Raw genomic sequence first — 23320 nt, 5'->3', positions numbered from 1 at the left:
AACCAAAGAGGGCCAATAGGTTAACACTAAAAGCCAAAATCGGGAGAAAATGAGATGCTGTTTGACTGAAGGTGAAGATTCCTGAAGCTGGGAAAGTGAGGGGCATCAGAGTGGGTAGTATAGAATGTATGTCTGTAGTTGGGACAGTTTGAAAAAAAGCCTTAGGTAAAAGAGGGTTCAGCAGTCTGTGAGGCTGTGAGAAAGGCATGTGTGATCGATTGTTCCTTTTAAGCCATGTCTGGCCTATATCATGGGGGTGGATGGAACTTCTTAAAGGAGTCTAGGCTAGCCTAGGATAAATGACCTTTCAAAATTCCTTGGAGTCTGCAACACAGTGTCGCAAAGTGTGTGTTCTTTCCTCATCTGTCAGCTTGAGCGTGTGGAATGATCTTTGGAAAACTCCAAACCGCTCAGCTCATGAAACTCTCTTTGCTGCTAAACTGAGCCTCTGGAGGTACTGAGGTCCCACAGTGCTCCACGTCCTCAGTGCCTCTGTGCACACTGCTGCCTCTGCTGGGATTGGGGGTGGTGCATTGCCCTACCTGCTCTGCCCAGGCATCACCCACTGCCTTTGCAGGAATCAGCCAAGCACCACTCTGGCTCCAGGGCCCCACTTTCCTTATCGGTAGCCATGCCCGTTTCTTCCACTCAGCCCTGAACTGCCTGCGAACAGGGCCCTGTTTCTTGTTGGCATCCCCAGTGCTGGTGTGGTACTGCACTTGGGAGATGCCTCACACATGCTGGTGGACAGAGTACATTGTCTCTGCAAGTGCCCACTGAGGGTGGTATGCACACACCTACCCAGCACAGCCTCCTCGTGACTTCTCGGGCAACTGAAATCACAGGAGTGGAATAATCATCTGAGAAGTCTCTATAGGGTTTGGGGTCCTAGGGAAGAACACAGTCCAGTGTCTGGAAGATGCATGAAAAAGGGTACGTTTGTAACACTTTGCCTGAAGTTTGGATTTTACATTAAAAATTTTCTTCACTTATTTTTTACTGTATTGGCTCTTTGTTGCTGCAAGGATTTTTCTCTAGTCGAGTTGAACAGGGGTTGCTCTCCAGTGTGGTGCGCAGGCTTCTCGTTGTGCTGCTTTCCATTGTTGGGGAGCACAGGCTGTAGTGCATGCAGGCTTCGGTAGCTGCAGTTCCCAGGCTTTAGAATGCAGGCTCAGTAATTGTGGCACACGGGCTTAGTTGCCCCTTGGCATGTGGGATCTTCCTGGACCAGGGATCGAACCTGTGTCTCCTGCATTTCCAGGCAGATTCTTTACCACTGAGCCACCAGAGAAGTCCTGGATTTTACACTTTTAACACTGACTGCAGTATACTGGCTACTCTGGGTGAAATGCAGTTAAATTTCTAGACCTTTAGTATAACTTCCCACTGCGTGGAATTCCTGCTCCCTATTTCTGCATTTGTCTAAATCCTGACACTTTTTTTAAGGAACAACCTCAAGTTCCATTTCAGATATTTCCACCTGTGATGCCTTTTTGCCTTCTTCTTTTCCTATTTCACCTCTAGTCATTACCGTGTTAGTGGACACTCAGTGGTCTAAGTCAGGTGAACTGCTGACCAAGGCCCCTGGGCTGGTGATTTGAACCTCTTTGATTCCACACTAGTTGAATGAATCCCATAATGCCTTGACCTTTCTTGTAGAGCTGTTCTGAGGCTCATGAGAAGAAACAGGCTGGAGGTTTATGTGGGTTCCTTGAAGATCTTTCTCTACTTCCAAATATAACAAATCCTCTTGTTTAGCAAACCCTACCTCCTGTGTACTGAGGGAGAGTACTGCCTTCTCTTGGAGCTTGGGGAGGATTTGCTGCCATGTCCCATGGAGAGGGACATCCTGATAGCACAGTAGCATTAAGACCCAAGAGTATGTATCCAGTACTCCTTCATGTTGGTACTCTGTTAGAACCAACTCTCCTAGTGCATGGAAGGCTGTTTTCCTTACATTTAGGCTTGCTCTGGGTGAGTTAGACTACCCACAAAGAATTGTCAGTTAGCATCGTCATATGGCAGAGACAGCCTGCTAGTACTGTGCCCCTCTCTGCCTTGGATCATGCACCACCTCTCTGAGAGGGGTCTATCCCAGAAGCTCTTGCATTTTATGAGCTGGCAAGGGCTGAGAGCATTTGAATCATGTAGTATACTTTAGAACCCAGAGCTATGGTCAGGAGGATAAGTAATCATCCTGAATAGATGGGACATCACCAGTGATGTGTGATTCTAACATTTGATCCTTCTTTGGTTTCTTCACTTGGCTGTCGTCTGTGTCCTTTACCTCTGGGCTCCTAGGTTGGAGTCAATTTAAAAACACTGCCGGACTTAAAATAGACACTGAAGTCATATTTATGTGATACAGTATATACCTGCAGCATTTATTGGCTTATGAATTGGGAACAATTTTGCGTCTATTGTCTAAAAGCTGAACATTTGTATCAGCTTTTGATATTCAGGTATATACACTTCTTCCAAGTGGAGGAGGAATAATGAATTTGTGTATTGTTGGAAAAACCTCTTGGAACTAAGATTACAGATGATGTGAAAATGTTTCTGAGGGCAGCCACACAGTCCTCTTCGGCCTGTGCAGTCCAGGAAAATAAAATAACTACCAAATGGAGAAGGATTAAGTGAGTGAGGAAGTTTGTTTGCGATTTATTTCCCAAAGTTATATCAGAAAGAAAATGAGACGAACCAGATGCCCTTCCATTGCCAATTTAATGTAATGCTGTCACTGATGCACTTATTAAAACTCGATTTTCTCTTTCGTTGAAGGGCATGGTTTGAGGAATGGCTTACTGCTTGACTCCATTATCTTGAATTTAGACTCATGCAATAATTACTAAGAAACTGGCATGACTGCAGTATTGGCTTTTTGTAAGATTTGGTGGAAAAAAGAAAGAACTTTATGTAGTAATGAGAGATTTCTTTGCTCTGAGACCAAACTTCAGATGCCCATCGGATTCAATAAAAATTTGTTCTGGATTATGGAGACTTTCTAAGCTTTCCTAGTACAAAAACTCAGCCTAATTTTCATCAGATTTTCCCTAGAAGAGGTAAAAGGGCAACTTGGCATTAAAATTCTTCGCTGTGAGAAAAGCAGACCACTGCTCTGTCCCTGGCAAATCAGGTAAGTGCACTAGAACATTCTTAAGGCTATTTAGCAAGATTAAAATATGTCACTTTTTGCCACTGCATTGTCCCTTTCTAAAGAAAGGGTGATTTATGAGTCTTTTGGATCTTCTCATGGTATTAATAATATCTCGAGCCAGCTGTTTTATTGGGTGTATACAGAGGGTAATTAGAAACATCTGAGAGTCCTGTAATGTGCCTAGAAAACCATCATGTGGTATGGAAAAGAAAAAAAAGGTAATGTGCACGCCAAAGTTGTGTACTTGATAAATAGATACTTAGCATTAAACAAAATTTACTCTGTTATACCATTTTTTGAAAAAGAGGCTAGGCTCTTCAGGCTGAAAATATCCTTTTATTGAAATACACTCACTGCAGAAATCATAACCTTATTTGGTAAGACTCCTGACTGTGCTGTTCATACAGTAATTATCATTTCCCTTCTGTCAGACTTCATCGTATTATAGACCATTTTCTGCCAGAAGAAGTATTTCTTCCTTTTACCTGGCAGTTGCTTAAAAACCTTAGAATTCTGAGGGATCTCATTTAAGGAAATTAACTCTTAGAAACAAACTGCACCAGGGACTAATAGTGCCCAATTTGCCTAGTAGTCTATCCTAGAAATTGGGTTGGGATTCAAGAGTTCTGGGCTCTATTTTAGCTGATTATTTGAAATTTGATCTGCTCCAATGGTGGCAGAGTTTGACCATTTGGGTCTGCAGCAGTCACAGTGGCTGTCAGGGTCTGATTTAAATCAGGTCCTGTTCACTCTTCTCTCAGGACAAAATCTAGACAAGAAAACCTAACATTTGGTGTTGACTGGTGAATGGTTCTTTTCATTTTCATTCACAAATAACAAGCCTTTTATGAGAAGTTGGTACTGAGTCAAACTGACATATTCCAGGCAGCTGTGGACGGGGCTCAAGTTGGAGGCCTCTGGTGTCTTTACAACCTGTCTTGCTCTGCATGTCCCCACTGGGTGTGTCATTTTTGTCCCTTTTGATAATTTTGAATGGGAGCCCTGATCGCTCTCAAAAGCAGAATTGTAGCCAATTGGATGATTTGTTAGAGGTTGCTGCTGCTGCTAAGTCGCTTCAGTCGTGTCCGACTCTGTGTGACCCCGTAGACGGCAGCCTACCAGGCTCCCCTGTCCCTGGGATTCTCCAGGCAAGAACACTGGAGTGGGTTGCCATTTCCTTCTCCAGTGCAGGAAAGTGAAAAGTGAAAGGGAAGTCGCTTAGTTGTGTCTGACTCTTAGCGACCCCATGGACTACAGCCCGCCAGGCTCCTCTGCCCATGGGATTTTCCAGGCAAGAGTACTGGAGTGGGTTGCCATTGCCTTCTCCATTGTTAGAGGTTGGTGGTGACTTAATGAAGCCTTTGGAAGGAGAAGAGGGTTCACCTGTGTGAAAATGCTTGCTATGGGGAGATGGGACAGTCATTAAGAGCTCTTGGTGAACTCTGGCTTCAAATGCCTGCCTTCTCCAACCATTAAATCAGTGGTCTTGGTCCTCAGGATACAACAGAATGTCCTGTAGGACTTGGAAGATACAGATGGCCAGTCCATGCTCTGGCTTCCTAAATCAGAATTTCTGGGTATGTTTTGGGGGTGTGTGTAGTTTGACAGCAAACGATGCAGATGATTGTTGTGGTCTAAGCTGGTGCTCATCACCCTTTCCTATTCATAAGAATCACTTTGCTTCTTGATAAGATACAGATTCTGTTTCAGTAGATCTGGAGTGGGACCTGATATTCTGTATATTTAGTAAGTTTCCAGGGGGATGAGGTACTGCTTGGCCCCAGGATCACCCTTTTCATAGCAAAGGTTTTAAGGTGTCATTAGTTTATAATAAATAGTGGTTTTCAGAAAGATAAAGTATCATGAATGAATGATACCTATTTATTATGTTCCTGTATGAGTCTCAGACTATATTCGGAAATGACTTACACATGCCGGAGAAGATGCAACCATGTAATCAAGATATGTTAATCTTCTGCAGATCTCCTATCTCAGTTTCCCGCTTAAAGCTGAGATTTCCTCACCCTTCCAGGAATCCTCTTGGCAGGGTTCCACTAGGATTGCATCCTTGCTGTGTGAAAGCTGAGGCACAAACTACCTTCTCTCTTTACCCTACATTTCTGTCTCCTCTAGTCTGCCTCCTACCTACAGTATTTTCCAGGAGACAGTGATAAAGTCTCTCTGTTCACTGCTGCTGCTGCTGCTGCTGCTGCTGAGTTGCTTCAGTTGTGTCCGACTCTGTGCGACCCCATAGACGGCAGCCCACCAGGCTCCCCCGTCCCTGGGATTCTCCAGGCAAGAACCCTGGAGTGGGTTGCCATTTCCTTCTCCAATGCAGGAAAGTGAAAAGTGAAAGTGAAGTCACTCAGCCGTGTCCGACTCTCAGCGACCCCATGGACTACAGCCTACCAGGCTCCTCTGTCCATGGGATTTTCCAGGCAAGAGTACTGGAGTGGGGTGCCATTGCCTTCTCCATATCTGCCTTGAATTCCAAGGGAAATGTGGTCAGGCTCTCTAAAGACTTTTTACCTTCTTTCCTCCAGTGCAACAGGCTGGTTTCTGCAGTGTAGACAGCATTCCAGGAAGTGAGATGACGGTTACTGGCCTTTGTCCTCAGCTTTGGGATGTAGCCCAAATCCATTATCAGAAGTTCCATTCCATGATCTGTACAACTATATGCAAGGATGATAGTCTTGGCTTCCTATTACTAGGGCATAGATTTGTTTTCTCAGGAGCAGTGGACAGGAAGATAAATTTGCACAGATCTATTCTTATTCTAGGTAAGTCTTACTTGCAATTAATGTTAAGTATTTTGAAAGCATTTGAGGGTAGTCTTTAAGAGAAGATACACTTGAATGATACCATGTTTTCTAAACCTGTCATACAGTCATCGTCCTGACTTTCTGGTAACATACAGTCTTTACCCTAAACTTTCCTACTGACGGTGCCTGGATTTTAACTTAGGATCGTGGTGCTTGAGAGCACTTTCTTCCCTGCAGAGAAGTTAAATTAATGGACAGCTGCTGCTGCTGCTGCTGCTAAGTCGCTTCAGTCGTGTCTGACTCTGTGTGACCCCATAGACGGCAGCCCACCAGGCTTCCCTGTCCCTGGCATTCTCCAGGCAAGAGTATGGGAGGGGGTTGCCATTTCCTTTTCAAATTAATGGACAGCAGTCAACATGAATTTATTAAATGGGGTAGCAGAGTTGAAACTCCCCTCTGTGCCTTCAAAAGTCCACCATGTTTCCTTCACCTCAGTCTGGCCTCCTCTTCCTCCAGTGTCATCTACTGATACCTGGGTTCCATGTCTTAATCTTTGTCTCTGAGGTACTCTTATTTTACCCATATCCAGTGGGCATATCCTTACCTGGATGCTCACCCAGCTTCCTCTCTTCCTCTGAAATATCTGGTTCATACCGTTAATGTAGGTGGGAAGGGAAAATATTGAATTTGTCTAATGGTTCTCAACCAGGAGAGGTTTGGCTTCCCAGGAGAGAGATTTGGTGGTGCCAGGATAAGTTTTTGGTTGTGCATGCTGGGGGAGATGGGAGAGAGGTGTCCTGGCATGTAATGTGTAGAGGCCAAGAATGCTACTTCCTAGCCTGTAGCACACACAACAGTCCCCACAATGAAGAATTATTGGTCCAAAATGTCAACAGTGCAAACTTTTCCTCCCATTGGCCAACCTCTTGAACATGCACTGGTATTTTGTTCGGGTCCCTGGAGAATCTTCCCTCTTAAATCTCCAGCTTGTTCTCTAGGTAAAATTTCCAACATTTTGTCACAAGTGTGTTCGTGATGGTGCTGTGGCTCTGACAGCCCTTGTTACATGTGTGTTCCCTAAAAAACTGGAGAGTGGCTCCTGTAGGCTCGATTTGCATTTGATTGCTTTTATGAGATCTCATTGGCTTTCAGAGGGTGTGAGGATTGAGGTGATTTGGGATGACTCAGGATGACTCAACAAGTAGGATTGATGTGCCTTTATTATGAGGATTCTTTAGACACTAAAGAAATAACAAATGGGAAAGCAGTATAGGAGGCATTTTTTTTTTTTAAGCACACATCTCAGAAATGATTGTACAATAGAAACCACTTTTCAACACTAACCATTGCTACTGTGGATACTCATTTGAAAAGTGTCTGTGCTGCGGCTGTTGGGAAAGGAAAGAAGGCCAAGTGTGTTTGTTTGAATGATAGCATCATCACATGTTCAAATAAACATAGCATCTTGGGAGGGGACAGGTTTGTTATTTCCAACCCAAATGTCTTTACACATGCCTTTTGAAGGGTTTTATTGCCAAGTTTGGAGGAAGAAACGATCCAAGCATTAAAAGTCTGATATGTCATTTAACTTCTTAAAAAAAGAAACATTTCTGTGGCCAAAACACTCTGGGTTAGCTGGACAGTGATGTATATATCATGGTTTTTGGATGAGAAGGAGCCCAAGAGAGCAAGTAAAGACATTGCCTTCACCTGTCTATAACCTCTTATGGCAGTTTTCCGTTATGTTTTGGTCATCTTGCCCAGGAAACTTGGAATTTGCACAGTTGATACTTTGGTGCTTTTTTACTTGAATGGAATGCCTGTTCTTAATTCCACCAATATAGCAGTGATTTATTTCTTAAGAACCCAAACATAATTTGAGTGGCTGATTTCTTTTTTCTGTTGTGTCTTTTCTTTAGTTGTAGTAAAATATAACATTTACCATTATCATCATTTTTAAATGTCTACTCCAGAAACATTGAGTACATTGGCAGTGATGTATAGCTATGACCACTATCCATTTCCAGAACTTTTCATTGTCCCAAATTCAATACCCATTCAACAGTAACTCCCTATCCCTCTCCCTCCCTGGTCTCTGATAACCTCCCTTCTACTTTCTGTCTGTGTAAATTTGCCTAGTCTAGGTATTTCATGTCAGTGGACTCCTACAGCATTTGTCTTTTTGTGTCTGGCTTATTTCACTTCGCATAATGTTTTCAAGATTCTTCTGTGTTGGAGCATGTGTCAAAATTTCTTTTTTGAGTGCTGGATAATTCTTCATTTATGTACATGCTACCTTTTGTTTATTCATTCATCTCTTGATGGACATTAGAGTTGTTCCCATCTACTGTGAAAAAGACAGCCATGAACTTGTGTGTACCAGTGGCTGCAGGAAGCTCAGCTTTCATTTCTTTGAGGTTTATATCTGGAAATGGAGTTGCTGGATCATATGGTAATTCTGTTTAACTTTTGGAGGAATTGTCACACTTTTCGTCAGTGGTAACAACAGTGCTGCTGCTGCTGCTGCTGAGTCGCTTCAGTCGTGTCTGACTCTGTGCGACCCCATAGACGGCAGCCCACCATGCTCCCCTGTCCCTGGGATTCTCCAGGGAAGAACGCTGGAGTGGGTTGCCATTTCCTTCTCCAACAGTACACTAGGGTTCTAATTTCTCCATGCCCTCGCCAATGCTTGTTACTTTCCTTTCCTTTTTTTTTTGGTCCCTCGGGTAATAGTGATCCTAGTGGGCGTGAAGCAGTATCTATGTCCTTGTGGTTTTGATGTATGGTTCTGTAACTACTAATGATGTTGAATCTCTTTTCATTGACTTATCACCCTTTTGTATATCTTCTTTGCAGAAACGCTTATTCTAATCCTTTGCCCAGTTTTGAGTTAGCTTGCTGTGGTGGATTTTTTAAAAGCTGGGATTCCACTTACCAAGTTAGGCATTTAATTACAGTGTTATCTATAGCTGATACTAATTGTGAATCTTCTGGAAGGCCCAGGTTCTAGTCCTGGTCTTGTCATTTGGATGAGAGTGATTTTGAAGTCCTAGTATTTTAATTTGGCAACAGAGGAGCTTAAAGAGTAGATGTTCAAGATCTCTTGCAGGCCTGAAATGCTATTATTCTGTCTGATACAAAGCCTGTTTTAGGAGAATGATTTTAGGAGTGTCAGTGGAATGAGGCTATCTTTAGTACATTTTATTCTGAAAATACTTACTATGACTTCCAAATATGTACAGTGTGTTCCCTTCTGTACTTTTTTGGCTCCACTTTCCACTTTAAATCAAAGGATGATTTTATACAAGTTTAGTAATATATTTTGTGGTGATGTGTCATCAGCCTGACAAGCTTGATCAGAGTACTAGAGGCCTGAAACATTTGACAGACTTACAAATAACTGTATTTTTCTTGCCTCGTCATTGAGATCAAAGTGCTCAGAAGAGTTTGGCCAGAAACAGAATGACTCCATGGTGGCCTGAAGGAAGCACAGCTTGTATGGAGTGAGATGAAAGGATGAAGTTGAGTTGGGCTGAACCAGTTTGTAGCGAGCTTTTTTTTTTTTTTTTCTTTTGGTGGAGAACACTGAAATGAAGGCTTGCATGCCTTAGAATGAGCTTGGGCCCCTTCTACACACTGTAACAAATGTGTGGTTTAGGATTAAAAATCAGAGTTCTAAGGGTTTAAATCACCTTACAGAGAGGATAAAGTCAAAACCAATTTTAAACTTGAGGAACGTAGTTTTTATTGTAATTGAAGAGGTACCTTTTCCATCTGATACATGTTTGAGCTCATTTATCTCTTGCCAGTTCCCCGGGTTATCTTAATTTACTTGGATTAACAGTGCCTTGAAATTTTTTCTTCTTGTGAAATTAAAGAAAAGGCCAGATGCATGAGCATTCTGCAGCAGTCACAGTGCAGAGTTCAACAGTGCCGATGCTGGAAATCCAGCGTGCTCTGCTTCCCTCTGGGGGCAACAGGGAGCTCCCTTTTCCTTCAGAAGATTGGGGGTAGATGGAAAGAGAGGTGGGGATATCAATTCAAAGCCAGGGCCTTACTTCTGCACTGGCTGGATACTTTTCTCACTGTGGTTTGTTCCAGAATTCAGCAAAGTTCCTGGATACCTATGTCAAGAGTCTTTTTATTAGATTGACTTCCATTTTCCCCATTTTAATGTGCCTTTTTGTCCTGATTATCTTTTGACTCATACTAAAATTACTTAAAAGACCTGATGGCAGATTTTTTTAAATGGTAAATTTGTATGGCGCCTACTTAAGAAAATGTATAATTAGCTTTTTTTGATTATGTGACACATGGTACAAAATTTTAAAAGACACAAGAAAGCCTACTCTAGAGTGAAAACAAAGCCTGTGTTCCTTCTTTGACTTCTTTATGTCCAGTTCTCTTTTATAGGGGCAAATATTCTTACCCGCTTCTTGAGTGTTTTTCTTTCATTTGAATGGAGCCTTGAAGCTGCTAGAATATTTTATTTACTGTATTTCACTACGCTTTGTTCATCTAGCAATTCATATTAGTGCCAACAAATCTGTCTTGTTATTTTTGATGGCTGTATAACATTCCATCCTGGCATATACTATAATATATTTAACTAGACTATATTAGTCAACATTTGCCTTTGCAACTTTTGCTGTTATCAGCCAAACTGCAGTGAATAATGAATTTTTAGTACACATGTGTGATTATCTGAGGATAAATTCTTAGAAACAAAAATTACTACATCTGATTTAATTTTAACAGATATTTACCTGCTATAAAAGCTGGTTTAAAAAAAAAGCTATAAAATCATCTGCTATAAAAGCTGAATCATTTATACTCACAATACTGAGAAACTCAATTAGGATTTAGAATCCTAATTTCCATCTCCCAATAGAGAGATAGTTTGCTTCATCATACTGTTTGCAAAATAGATGATTAAGCATTTTGAACTCTGCAACTCTGATAAGAACTCTCATTTGTACTTTACTTGTGCATAAGAATAAGTCTCCTCATGTGTCTAAAATATGGCTTCTCAGCCTCAGCATTTCCCCACTGAGGCTGGGTAATTCTTTGTTTCAGGGGCTGTCTTGTGCCCTGTAGACTGTTTAGCAGCATCTTGATCACTACTCACTAGATTCAAGTAGCACTCCCCACTCCTACCGTGTATTGAGTTGTGACAACTAAAAATGTGTCCAGCTGTTGGCAAACACTTCTGGGGGCAATGTCATCACTGTTTGAGAACCCACTTGTCTAAAAGTTTTTCTTGTTTTCCAGTTTTTCTTTTCCATTGGATTGTTGGTGTTTTAACTTGGCTTCTGGTAGGTTGGTTTTTTTTTTTTTTTTTTTGGCCATGCAGAAATTTTGAATTTTTATATAATCAGACTCACAAGTCTGCTGTTTACCACTTAGAATTGATAAATATGTTTTTGTAAAATTAAGTCAAATTGAGGTACCTAATTCATCGTCTTTTGATCTGCAGAGACACCTCTGAGAGGGACACCTAGGTAAGCCTTGAATTTTGTTGAGTGGCATATAAATATGTTGAATGGATTAGAAATCTTCACCTAACACTTATTTGAGTGCTTTCTGCATGCCCAGCCCTGTGTTGGTCACTTTCCATGTTTTAGTAGATTTTAATCTGAAAGAGATGGTAATATCAGATCACCTGACCTGCCTCTTGAGAAATCTGTATGCAGGTCAGGAAGCAATAGTTGGAACTGGACATGGAACAACAGACTGGTTCCAAATAGGAAAAGGAGTACGTCAAGGCTGTATATTGTCACCCTGCTTATTTAACTTCTATGCAGAGTACATCATGAGAAATGCTGGACTGGAAGAAACACAAGCTGGAATCAGGATTGCTGGGAGAAATCTCAATAACCTCAGATATGCAGATGACACCACCCTTATGGCAGAAAGTGAAGAGGAACTAAAAAGCCTCTTGATGAAAGTGAAAGAAGAGAGTGAAAAAGCTGGCTTAAAGCTCAACATTCAGAAAATGAAGATCATGGCATCTGGTCCCATCACTTCATGGCAAATAGATGGGGAAACATTGTCAGACTTTATTTTTTGGGGCTCCAAAATCACTGCAGATGGTGATAGCAGCCATGAAATTAAAAGACGCTTACTCCTTGGAAGAAAAGTTATGACCAACCTAGAGAGCATATTCAAAAGCAGAGACATTACTTAGCCAACAAAGGTCCGTCTAGTCAAGGCTATGGTTTTTCCAGTAGTCATGTACGGATGTGAGAGTTGGACTGTGAAGAAGGCTGAGCGCTGAAGAATTGATGCGTTTGAACCGTGGTGTTGGAGAAGACTCTTGAGAGTCTCTTGGACTGCAAGGAGATCCAACCAGTCCATTCTGAAGGAGATCACCCCTGGGATTTCTTTGGAAGGAATGATGCTAAAGCTGAAACTCCAGTACTTTGGCCACCTCATGTGAAGAGTTGACTCATTGGAAAAGACCCTGTTGCTGGGAGGGATTGGGGGCAGGAGGAGAAGGGGATGACAGAGGATGAGATAGGTGGATGGCATCACTGACTCGATGGACGTGAGTCTGAGTGAACTCCGGGAGTTGGTGATGGACAGGGAGGCCTGGCGTGCTGCGATTCATGGGGTCGCAAAGAGTCAGACATGACTGAGCGACTGAACTGAACTGAATCTTAAAGCAGCTTGAGTCAGCAGGTTTTTATTATGAGTTTGTAGTTGAGGAAACTCTGAAACAAAGAGGTTAAGTCACTTGCCCACGGTCTAAGAGCAAGCAAGTAGCAGAGCTAGACTGGAGACCCAGGCCTCTGCTCCACCCTGCATGGAGATGTCTCATGGTCACCTCTCTGTGCCAGGGTTGCCGTGAAACCTCAAGGGAGTTTGGGGCAGTGGGGGAAGAGTTCATCTGATGTGTTTGTGAGATCCATTGTCTTTTTCCTGGGCTTGGATAGGCCCACAGTGTACTTTGATCCATTGCATCCGACTCAAGTCATACATTGAATCTTCAGTTATGACCCAAGCTCTGTCACATCCGTATGTACACCCAACTTTCCTCATCTGTAGAATGGGAGGGATTAATACCCACCTCATGGAGCTGTTGTCATGGTTAAATATGAACCATGGCTTATGTAAAAAAAAATTTTTTTATGATCAGAATAGTGTCCATATTATCATGTTATGTTTCTTATTAATTGCTTGATTATGACATCATAATTTGATTATATCAAAGTGCAATTCATTAAATCACAGCACTGAACATATTTAAACATACTATAAGATGTAAGAGACTGGCATTAACTGACATTACCAATATACATTGAGTTGCTTGTGTACATTAAAATTTACCAAATATCACAAATTAATAGCCCAGTACTTCGTCTTACATCATTTAGCTGCAGTTTCAAGTCTGAAACCAAGAAATTATCTTCTTCTATTCATAGCTTTAATTTTAGGAGAATCTAAAGAATTTTATTTCATTAATTTACTATTTGCAGTTTTCATAAAAAATTTAAACACTTCACAGTTGTGCAAATGACAGATTTTTACACAGATCACTCCATAGGTGACTAAAGAGCAGAATTTTAAAAATTTAGAGTTAGGGAGTGCATGGGAAACACGTGCTGATTTCCCTCCCTTTTGAAGTACTTGAGTTTTGAGACACATAAGGTAATGTTAAAATTATAGATGCTGAAAAATAAGTCAAAGAGACTTGTCATTGTTTGGGATTATTTAAGATGTTAGTGCAAATAGAATTATTATGTGACTAATACATGTGTGGAAATGAGCTGTGAGGATGGTAAACAATGAAGGAAAGTGACATTTCACAGGTGTTATTTACTGCTATCAATATCAGTGTGTTCCTGATAAGTCAAAAGCTATGATCATAGTGAGTAAAAGTTGCTCCGTTGTGTCTGACTATATAGTCCATGGAATTCTCCAGGCCAAAGAACTGGAGTGGGTAGCCTTTCCCTTCTCCCGGGGATCTTCCTAACCCAAGGATCGAACCCAGGTCTCCCACATTACAGGCAGATTCTTTGCCAGTTGAACCACAAGGGAAGCCCACAAATACTGAAGTGGGTAGCCTATCCCTTCTCCAGCAGATCCTGACCTATGTATTGCATTGCAGGTGGATTCTTTACCAATGGAACTATCAGGGAAACCCTATGATCCTATGATTATACCAAATAATCTTGTACGTATGAGGAGACATCATTTCTTGAAAATATGTGCGGATTTGTTTCATGAAGTGAATGCAAGACTCTTCACACTGAGAGTGGCTTAGAGAACTTGTATCATTAGCTCACCCTTTTCATTTTACACGCCAAAAAATTGAGGCCCAGAGAGGAAAGGGATGACCTTAAGGTCACAGCTAGTTGCAAGACTCAGATTCAGACTCTGCTTTGTGATTCTTATTGCATTGTCAATTAGATTGTTTTTGTAAGATTATTATATCTGGAGATTTTGTACAGTGGCCTTCTGTTGGACAATGCTACTGTGTGGTGATCTCTAAAGCAGTTTACATATATTAATATAGGAATGGAGAATCTTTGAGAGATTCTGCTCCAGCCATTCCCTACTGCCCCCATTCCCATGCAAATAAGGCGAGGATGAGTCCCTGGGTAACTGAACAAGAATAGACCGACCGTACTCCAACATAAGTATGCTATTCCCCAATCACTTTGAACCTCAACTAAAGAATAAGTAGATAATGCTGTGTAAACTTTAGATAGAGAGTGATGTGTAGAATGCCTAACCCAGATATCCAGGGATTAAGAACTAAAAAGACAATTAATCATGCCAAAAGAGTATCCTGGGGCATTGGCATTGGGTCCTTCTGTCCCAGCCACAGAGGGTCTCTCCCTGCCCACTGCACCTTCCGCAGGGCTTCATCAAGACTGGATGTCCCAGTTGTATGCCTTTTTTCTGGAATTAACCCAAAGAAGAAATTGAGAGAAGACATTTCAGATGAACTCAGGTCAGGGAGACTTGCTCTTCCCTAGCTAATTCCTAGAAGGGTCCTGAGTAACATTTTAGCTCATTTAGAGGAAGTCAAGTAATAAAGCAGCTATGATTCATGGACATTGTGGTTATCAAAGGAGTCACCTTCTAGCCCAGAAATGGAATATTTCTTTCCAGTGATTCACATGTATTACCCAGAACACTTTGGCTTCCTGGAATTTAAAATATAAACTGAGGTATCCTGGCAACAACTCTTGAACACCAGAAATCAGTGAATATTCCCTTCCTGTCTCCTCCTCTTCCCTCCCCACTACCCTATAACCCTACTCTTCAAATGCATCATAAGGTACCTAAGTTGGAGACAAAGAACGATTGATTTTCAAAATGGCAGAAACATAGCATGCACCTTTTCTCTTTTCTGCAGACCTGATGACACATTCTTAGTCTAGCACATCATTTAGTGAGACAGGAATTATGTTTCTGTGGAGAGCTCATTGAAGGTGAGATGAAAATGTCTATTGTGCTGCTTTGTCTCATGGCCAGACAGAATGCAATAAGATGGGAATGTAGGGGGCTTAGGGTCTGCTTAATCCTGGCCCTGAGAGTGCCTTTGTGAGTGAGGGTGCAAAAGCTGCAGCCTGGTGAGCTGTGGTTGTAGCAGCAACAGCTGCACTTCACTTGGTTCCCTCCCCTTAGCCCTGACGGAACCCTGCCAGTCACAGAGAGGAGCAGCTGGCTGCCCCTGTGGCCTTGTGACTCGAGGGCTTCCCATCACAAATAATGAAAAATATGGGTCCCTCCAGGCTGCAGCTAAATTAATGACAATAGTCCCTCCAAACCTTGAGTGCTTGCTAAAGAGTCAAATCTCAGCCAGTTCAGCAGCCACTTAACCAAGTCATTCGAGTTATCAAAACCCCACCACAGCCATCCCTTCCTGTCTAGCACCTTGTAAATGTAACCTCACTACTGCTACCACTAGAGAAAGAATTTCTGTTCCTTATCTGTTTCTTATTCTTTATATCCGATGATTCAACTCTTTGAATGATACTTTACATTATAGGAACACCAGTGGTTCTGCTTGTTTGAAGATACCTACTGATGCTCTTGGAGAAGGAAATGGCAACCCACTCCAGTATTCTTGCCTGGAGAATCCCATGGACAGAGGAGCCTGGCGGGCTACAGTCCATAGGATCGCAAGAGTCGGACATGACTTAGCAACTAAACCACCACCACCACTGATGCTCCTTATCGACTCTGCCTCTTGGGTCTATGGGTTGGTCTGGTTTAGGTAGTTTTAGCTTCCTGTGTGATAACTGGATGGATTATTAAAGAAAAGTTCCCAGAGTAAAACAGTTAGGAAAGATCTTGTCCAGAGCTGGAAGGAAAGGAAAGCTAATGTTCACTGAGTACCTTCTCTGTATCCATCATAGTCATTGTTTAGTCACTAAGTCATGTCCAACTCTTTGAGACCCTATGGATTGCAGCACGCCAGACTTCCCTGTCCTTTGCTATCTCCTGATGTTTGCTCAAACTCATGTCTATTGACCACACAATTTCCCTGGTGGCTCAGACAGTAAAGTGTCTGCTTATAATGCGGGAGACCTGGGTTCCCTGGGTTAGGAAGATCCTCTGGAGAAGGAAATGGCAACCCACTCTAGTACTCTTGCCTGGACAATCCCATGGATGGAGGACCCTGGTAGATTACAGTCCATGGGGTCGCAAAGAGTCGGACACAACTGAGTGACTTCACTTTCTTTCTTTTCTTTCATATCTATTGAGTCAGTGATGCTATTCAACCATCTCATTCTCTGTTGCCCCCTTCTCCTCCTGCCCTCAGGGTCTTTTTCAATGAGTCAGCTCTTCACATCAGGTGGCCAAATTATTGGAGCTTCAGTATCAGTCCTCCTAATGAATATTCAGGGTTGATTTCCTTTAGGATTGACTGATTTGATCTCCTTGCAGTCCAAGGAACTCTCAAGAGTCTTTTCCAACACTACAGTCTGAAAGCATCAATTCTTAGGTGCTCAACTTCCTGGTGGTTCAGATGGTAAAGCGTCTGCCTACAATGCGGGAGACCTGGGTTCAGTCCCTGGGGCAGGAAGATCTCCTGGAGAAGGAAATGGCAACCCACTCCCAGTATTCTTGCCTGGAAAATCCCATGGACGGAGAAGCCTGGTAGGCTACAGTCCATGGGGTTGCAAAGAGTTGGACACGACTGAGCAACTTCACTTTCACTTTCAGCTTTCTTTATGGTCCAACACTGACATCCATACATGACTACTGGAAAAACCATAGCTTTGACCTTTGTGGGCAAAGTGTATAAGACCTTTGTGGGCAAAGTGATATCTAGGTTTGTCATAGCTTTTCTTCCAAGGAGCAAGCATTTTTTAATCTTATGGCTGCAGTCACTGTCCGAAGTGATTTTGGAGCCCAAGAAAGTGAAATCTGTCACCCTTTCTGTTGTTTCCCCATCTATTTGCCATGAAGTGATGGAACTTGATGCTATGAGTTTAGTTTTTTGAATGAGTTTTAAGCCAGCCTTTTCACTCTCTTCTTTCACCTTCATCAAGAGGCTCTTTAGTTTCTCTTCATTTTCTGCCATTAGGGTGGTATTGTCCGCATATTTGAGTTGTTGCTATTTCTTCTGACAATCTCGATTCCAGCTGGTGAGTCATCCAGCAGGCGTTTCTCATGATGTTCTCTGCATATTAGTTAAATAAGCAGGGTGACAATATGCAGCCTTGATGTACTCTTTTCCCAGTTTTGAGCCAGTCCATTGTTCCTGTCCGGTTCTAACTGTTGCTTCTTGAGCTGCATGCAAGTTTCTCAGGAGGCAGCTAAGGTGGTCGGGTATTCCCATATGTTTAAGAATTCCACAGTTTGTTGTGATCCAGACAGTAGCATCATAGTTTTAGGTATTTTCACATAGAATTTCTCTTCATCCTGAGAATGATGGGTATCATTTCCATTTACTGATTAGAAAATAGAGGCCTAATAGATTTGGGTAAAGCCCTCAATCGAGAAAACTGTTAACATAGCCACATAGGGAAAATTTATTAGGGTCTTGAGGAGATTGGTCCTTTTTAATTGTTGGTAGATGAATAGCAAAGTTGAAGTTAATGGAATCCAAGTGCTTTGGAATTGTGTTTGAGCGGGTCATTCATGTGGTTAGGGCAGTGCTGCTTCCAAGGGAATATTTTGATTGATTGTGTCAGCGTCCTTGGGTGGCCCGCCCAAGAGCCTGAATGCCTATGTCAGTTTGGTTTCCTCTAGCTAGCTTTTAAGCTTTTACAGATGAGGCACCAATCTTCTCTTTATGTTGTTTCAATAATAATGATTAGTAAAATAAATGGAAAAGTATGGGAATTCAGTGCAGTGAGTTGACCTACTGTAGAAATAGGCTTTTTCCAGTGCTGTTGAGAATAACTCTGTATTGCAAACAGGCATACTATCAACTAGCTATTTGGCTCTTGTGACTAGTAGCAACTATTCTGTTTCATGATTGATGATTGCAGTCCTTCAGGATGAAAAGTAGATTTTACCCACCAAGTCTGCCTGTGACTGACCAGTGTAGTGTGTTGAGAAGGATTCAGTGTCTCTAGGCCCAGCAAGAGCTGTGATAGACAAGTATTTTTTGTTAAAGATAGAGGAGGAGAGGGGAGTTTGGGGGAGAATGGATATGTGCATATATATATGGCTGACTCCTTTTACTGTCCTCCTGAAGCTGCCACAACATTGTTTAATTGACTTTCAGTTCAGTTCAGTCGCTCAGTCGTGTCCGACTCTTTGTGACCCCATGAATCACAGCACGCCAGGCCTCTCTGTCCATCACCAACTTCCAGAGTTTACTCAAACACATGTCCATTGAGTCAGTGATGCCATCCAGCCATCTCATCCTCTGTTGTCCCCTTCTCCTCCTCCCCTCCAATCCCTCCCAGCATCAGGGTCTTTTCCAGTGAGTCAACTCTTCTCATGAGGTGGCCAAAGTATTGGAGTTTCAGCTTCAGCATCAGTCCTTCCAATGAACACCCAGGACTAATCTCCTTTAGGATGGACTGGTTGGATCTATTGACTTTAGCCTAATATAAAATAATAAATTAATTTTAAAAAAGGAGAGAGTATAGCATCTATCTTGTGGCTGCTGCTTCCATGGGTGTTTGTACCAGCCACTTGTCATAGTGATAATGACTGGGCTTTCTATCCCCTCCTGGCCTCTCTAAACTCTGCTGGCACATTTTGGGGACAGTGTGGTAGACTTTGAATATTGATTCTGCCATTTATTAATGAGGAACTTTGGGAAGAAAACTAAATGTCTCAGTCTATTAATTCTATAAGTTGGTATAAAATTATGTCATTCACAGAGTTGTTTGAAGAAGTAGCTGGGATAGTAAATCTAATAAGAGTAAGAGTCCAGCAATTGGTAGTACCTTTCCTTTGTGTAGAGGCCATATAACCATTTCCTTATGGAAATTTTATTGTCCTTGCCTTCTGAAAACAATTTTTTTTATATGGGTAAATAATGTCAGGAGTAATATGAAAGCATTTTCAGATAGCTATGTCATTTCCATCACTTTTATATACTAAATATATTAGCTGAAAAGGGGTAATATATTTTAATTATTAACAAAGCAAGAGGAAACTTTTCAACAGGTTTATGGTGGGTGTATTAAAGAAATTTCATCTTGGAATAAACATTCAGTTGATAACTTTACTGATCAGTTTTATAAATTTTGGATCATTTGGTTGGTAAATAATCTCTTCTGTCCTTTCAGACAGTTCTTATTGAACTTTGCTGTTGCTGTTATTCTGTATCTTTCATGGCTTTTTGATCGCTTCTGTCAGATGGGAATGGAGTGACTTGGCAAAAGTCAGAGCATGTTTGCTGGCATTCCTTGATAGTCTTACAGGAGCCTGAAAGACACATGGTGAGCAACTTACTTGTTAGACTCAGTCATTTTTTGTACAGTGTGACAGTCATTTATAAATAACTTGTTTGACTCAGAAGTGCAAATTTGGAGGGAGACAGTGTCTTTCTGACCTACCTTTTGTAGCTATAGTGTTCAATGTAAGGTACTAGAAATAGAGGGTGACATTTATCAATTGTGAATGTTTAGTAGACTTGTGTTTGTGTGTCAGTAGACTTGTGCATAATAAGTGAGCATATATAAAGGCAGTGGCCAGATAACCTCTTAAAAATCAAAATGAGTTGTTCTTCTTGGCTTTAGGAATTCTGACTGGATATCATGATCATATATCTAATACTTACTTGGAAAACTCTATCAATCTCTGGTTTTTCCTTTTTCCCTGGGGTACTGGGCTATGAAAACCTGAATTTTCCATTTTAATAGTAAGAACTCTATGGTTTTATGCTAATGGTGAAAGCAGAAATTCTTTTCTTGCCTTTGAATCAAGTTTAAGCTTTCTTAATCTAGACCACATTGATTGCATATCGTTTTGACAAGTAGGATTCAGTATTTTTCCTCTGCTTGGCTGTTGATCAGCTTGCTAACAGCTGGAAGATCTAATCATAAATCACTTATGCAGATAATGAATAAGCTGTAAGTTAATCCACATGTATAGCCTTTCTCTTCTAGTGATAGATGCTTTGTATTTGAAAATGAAATATTAATGAAATTGTGTTGTAGTTTTCTTTTTTTAAAAAAAAAAGAACAGCAAAGTAAGCTAAAATTAATTGAGTTTTATAAAAAGAGAGGCCCGCCAGATATAGACAAAGGAAAAGGGCTTTGGTAAAGAGAGTGAGAGAATGTTCATTTTAGACCTAAGAAATAGGAAACTCTAAGAGCCTTTTGATCATTACTTGACGTTGGAAATATGCCAGTATGTTAAAGATGATGGAAAGAATACAAAATATGGCTTTTAAAGTATTTTTTGGATATAATATTAAAAGTTTTAAGACCGTTTGAGGGCTGTGTCTAAAGTAGCAGAAGTTAAATATTTCTTGGATTGATGCTACCTCTTGGGTTGGCCAAAAAGTTCAGTCGGGTTTTTCCCTAAGTTGTTACAGAAAAATTCAAATGAACTTTTTGGCCAACCCAATATTTAGTGGAAAAAGCATTGGAAGCAATCTGAAACATTATGGAATACTAGCCAAAAACTATCATTTCACTTCAAACATTACATATTTTGGAGTTATTTGGAATAAAAAGGGACATGCAAAGATGTCCTAGAAAAAGCCATTCTTAATTGGTCCATGTATAAACCCGGAGCATTTAACTTGAGGTCTTCTGGCTTTGGTCAGAAGGCTGAAGAGTTGGCTCCACTGAGGTTCATTCAAATCACTGATGTTTATTGGGTGCCTACTGAGGGCACACCAGGTGCAGAGAACGCAAAAGCACCTTGGCTTCAGGGAGGGTCACTGGGGGCCGGGGGAGGGCAGGGAAAGGCTGGGGCTCAGGAAGTGAAGAAAGGGGAGTGGAATTCTTCCAGAATGTAGCCTGAGGCATGACATGTGGCTTGGATGTGGGGGTAGGGGTGGGGAGAGTGGTATGTTTCAGGAATCGCAGGTAGATCGGTTCTGTGGTCTAGAATGCCTGAGGTGTTGAAGGTTTAGAATTACCTCTGTGGCAGCATCTGGCATTTAGTGCACAGCCAGGCCTTTAATGCTCACCACAAACCTCATGAGGCAGCCCATGGACTTGTTACATTCCATTGAGAAAACAGGTTTGTTTGTTTGCTTTTTTTTCCTTTAGGTGACAACTATAGATAAATCATGTAGGGAAATGGGCTGATTTAGCATACTTGTCAAAAAGTACTTTCTAGCTAGGATATGCAGAGGACATACTAGAGAAAAGTAAGAAGGCAGGTGGGGAGGCTATCAGAACAGCTTTGTCATGGTCTGTGCAGGATACTGGAGCCTGAACTGGGACAAAGGCATTGGGGTGGAAAGGAAGAAATAAATACTGAAGCGAGAAATGGTAGAATTTGGTTATAGTTGATGTGTGTGTGATGGGCTGGTGAAGAAACCAGGTGCCAATGTTTGTGGCTTCTAAGCAGTATTCTTTTGTATTTAATAGAGTATAGGACCATAAAAAATTTATGTATCAGTTAAATATATTGTTTTACCTACTAGAAAAACACTGAACTGCTGAGGGTTGTTTAGCTGTGTGATGTAGACCTACAAAGTGGAACTCAGGTCACTGGTCTCCCAGTACATGGACCTTCTGATACCCTAGACTTGAAACTTGTATCACATCCAGGAAGAAGTATTATTATTATTTATTGCTTGGGTCTCTTTCCTGATAAAAATAATGGACTGGAAAATGTGAATCATGTGGTAAAGTTGATGAAATACATTGGTTCCACAAAGAGAGTTAATAGAATTTTAGAAGTGAAGTAGAGAACATGCTGTGCTCCAAATGGCTTGTGAAAAGAGATGTTTGAAGTTGCTGGGGTTCAAGCTCCCATGGAAGTGAATGTATTCGTAGGTGTAAAAGGTGTAAAATGCTTCCTTCTTTCCTCTTCTGTAGCTTTTTCAAGTTGCCAGTTCAGTTGTGGCAGTTGCCTTTTCCAGAACAGCATTAACTCAGAAAGTAGATGCATCTCTCTCTAAGTAATGTATAGACTTTTCTAATTGTTTAGGTCAAATCTGTGATAAATTCTACCACTTCATGTTGAAATCAATTTAGTAAAATGTTTTAGTTTGTGAAAATGACAGAGAAGTGATTGTTGTTTATTAAAATACCTTGTTTTTTTATCAGTAGCAATCATTGTATGGCGCATTATAATTCTGAATTAAAATATCCTTATATAGTTTCCTTAACTTCAGTGTCTGACTGGCCATAAAAGGAAAGGAGAATGAAACAGGAGGAATACTAGGGAAGAGTTTCTGAAATTCTTTGTATGCCCAAGTAGTTTCCCTGATGATACTTGGTTTATTTAGGAACATTGCCAGGAGAATTTGGAAATTTTTCTAGTCCTGATTAATGATGGTAGTTTTAATTTACTTTGTCTTCCATGTCTCTGATTCTTATCCTGTGCAAAATCTAGACCTCTGATTGTTTTATTGTGGTAACTGAGTAGTAGAGTATACACTAGGATGTTTCAAAAGTCAACTTAGTCTGAGTCTGAGCTACATCTCAAGAGAATTAATTAGAAACATATTCACGGGCCAATACTGGGGATTAAAAGGAATTATCTTCAGGAAGTCAGTTTTGATACACATTGTCTTGATTTAATGGAATGTTCCAGATTCAGGAAGTATATATGGAGCCCCGAGGAATGAATAGGCATATTTTAATAACCCGAACTTGACATGTCAAGTTATTTAAGTTAAATGGAAGAAGACATCTTGGCTCATCTCACAGTCAGTAATGAATCACGTGGCTTTGAATAGCTTTAGCATTTGACTCTGGAAAGTTCTGCTGTGTGTGATTTTAAGCTGTCGGCAGTAGAAGCTTTCTAAAATGATATCCACGTAGCTGAATTTGCAAATTAACCA

The 23320-nt window shown here is 41.2% G+C and overlaps 1 protein-coding gene across 28 annotated transcripts in view; it reads left to right on the top strand.

Moving 5' to 3' along the window:
• Positions 1–23320, top strand: part of LTBP1 (latent transforming growth factor beta binding protein 1) — a 458228-nt gene that overhangs the window by 193213 nt on the left and 241695 nt on the right. The gene's annotated exons all lie outside the window — the stretch shown is intronic.

Source organism: Ovis canadensis, chromosome 3 (genome assembly GCF_042477335.2).
Source record: "Ovis canadensis isolate MfBH-ARS-UI-01 breed Bighorn chromosome 3, ARS-UI_OviCan_v2, whole genome shotgun sequence".
Classification (NCBI taxonomy): domain Eukaryota; kingdom Metazoa; phylum Chordata; class Mammalia; order Artiodactyla; family Bovidae; genus Ovis; species Ovis canadensis.
The sequence above is the reverse complement of the archived record's forward strand: the minus strand, read 5'-3'. Positions and strand labels throughout refer to the sequence as shown.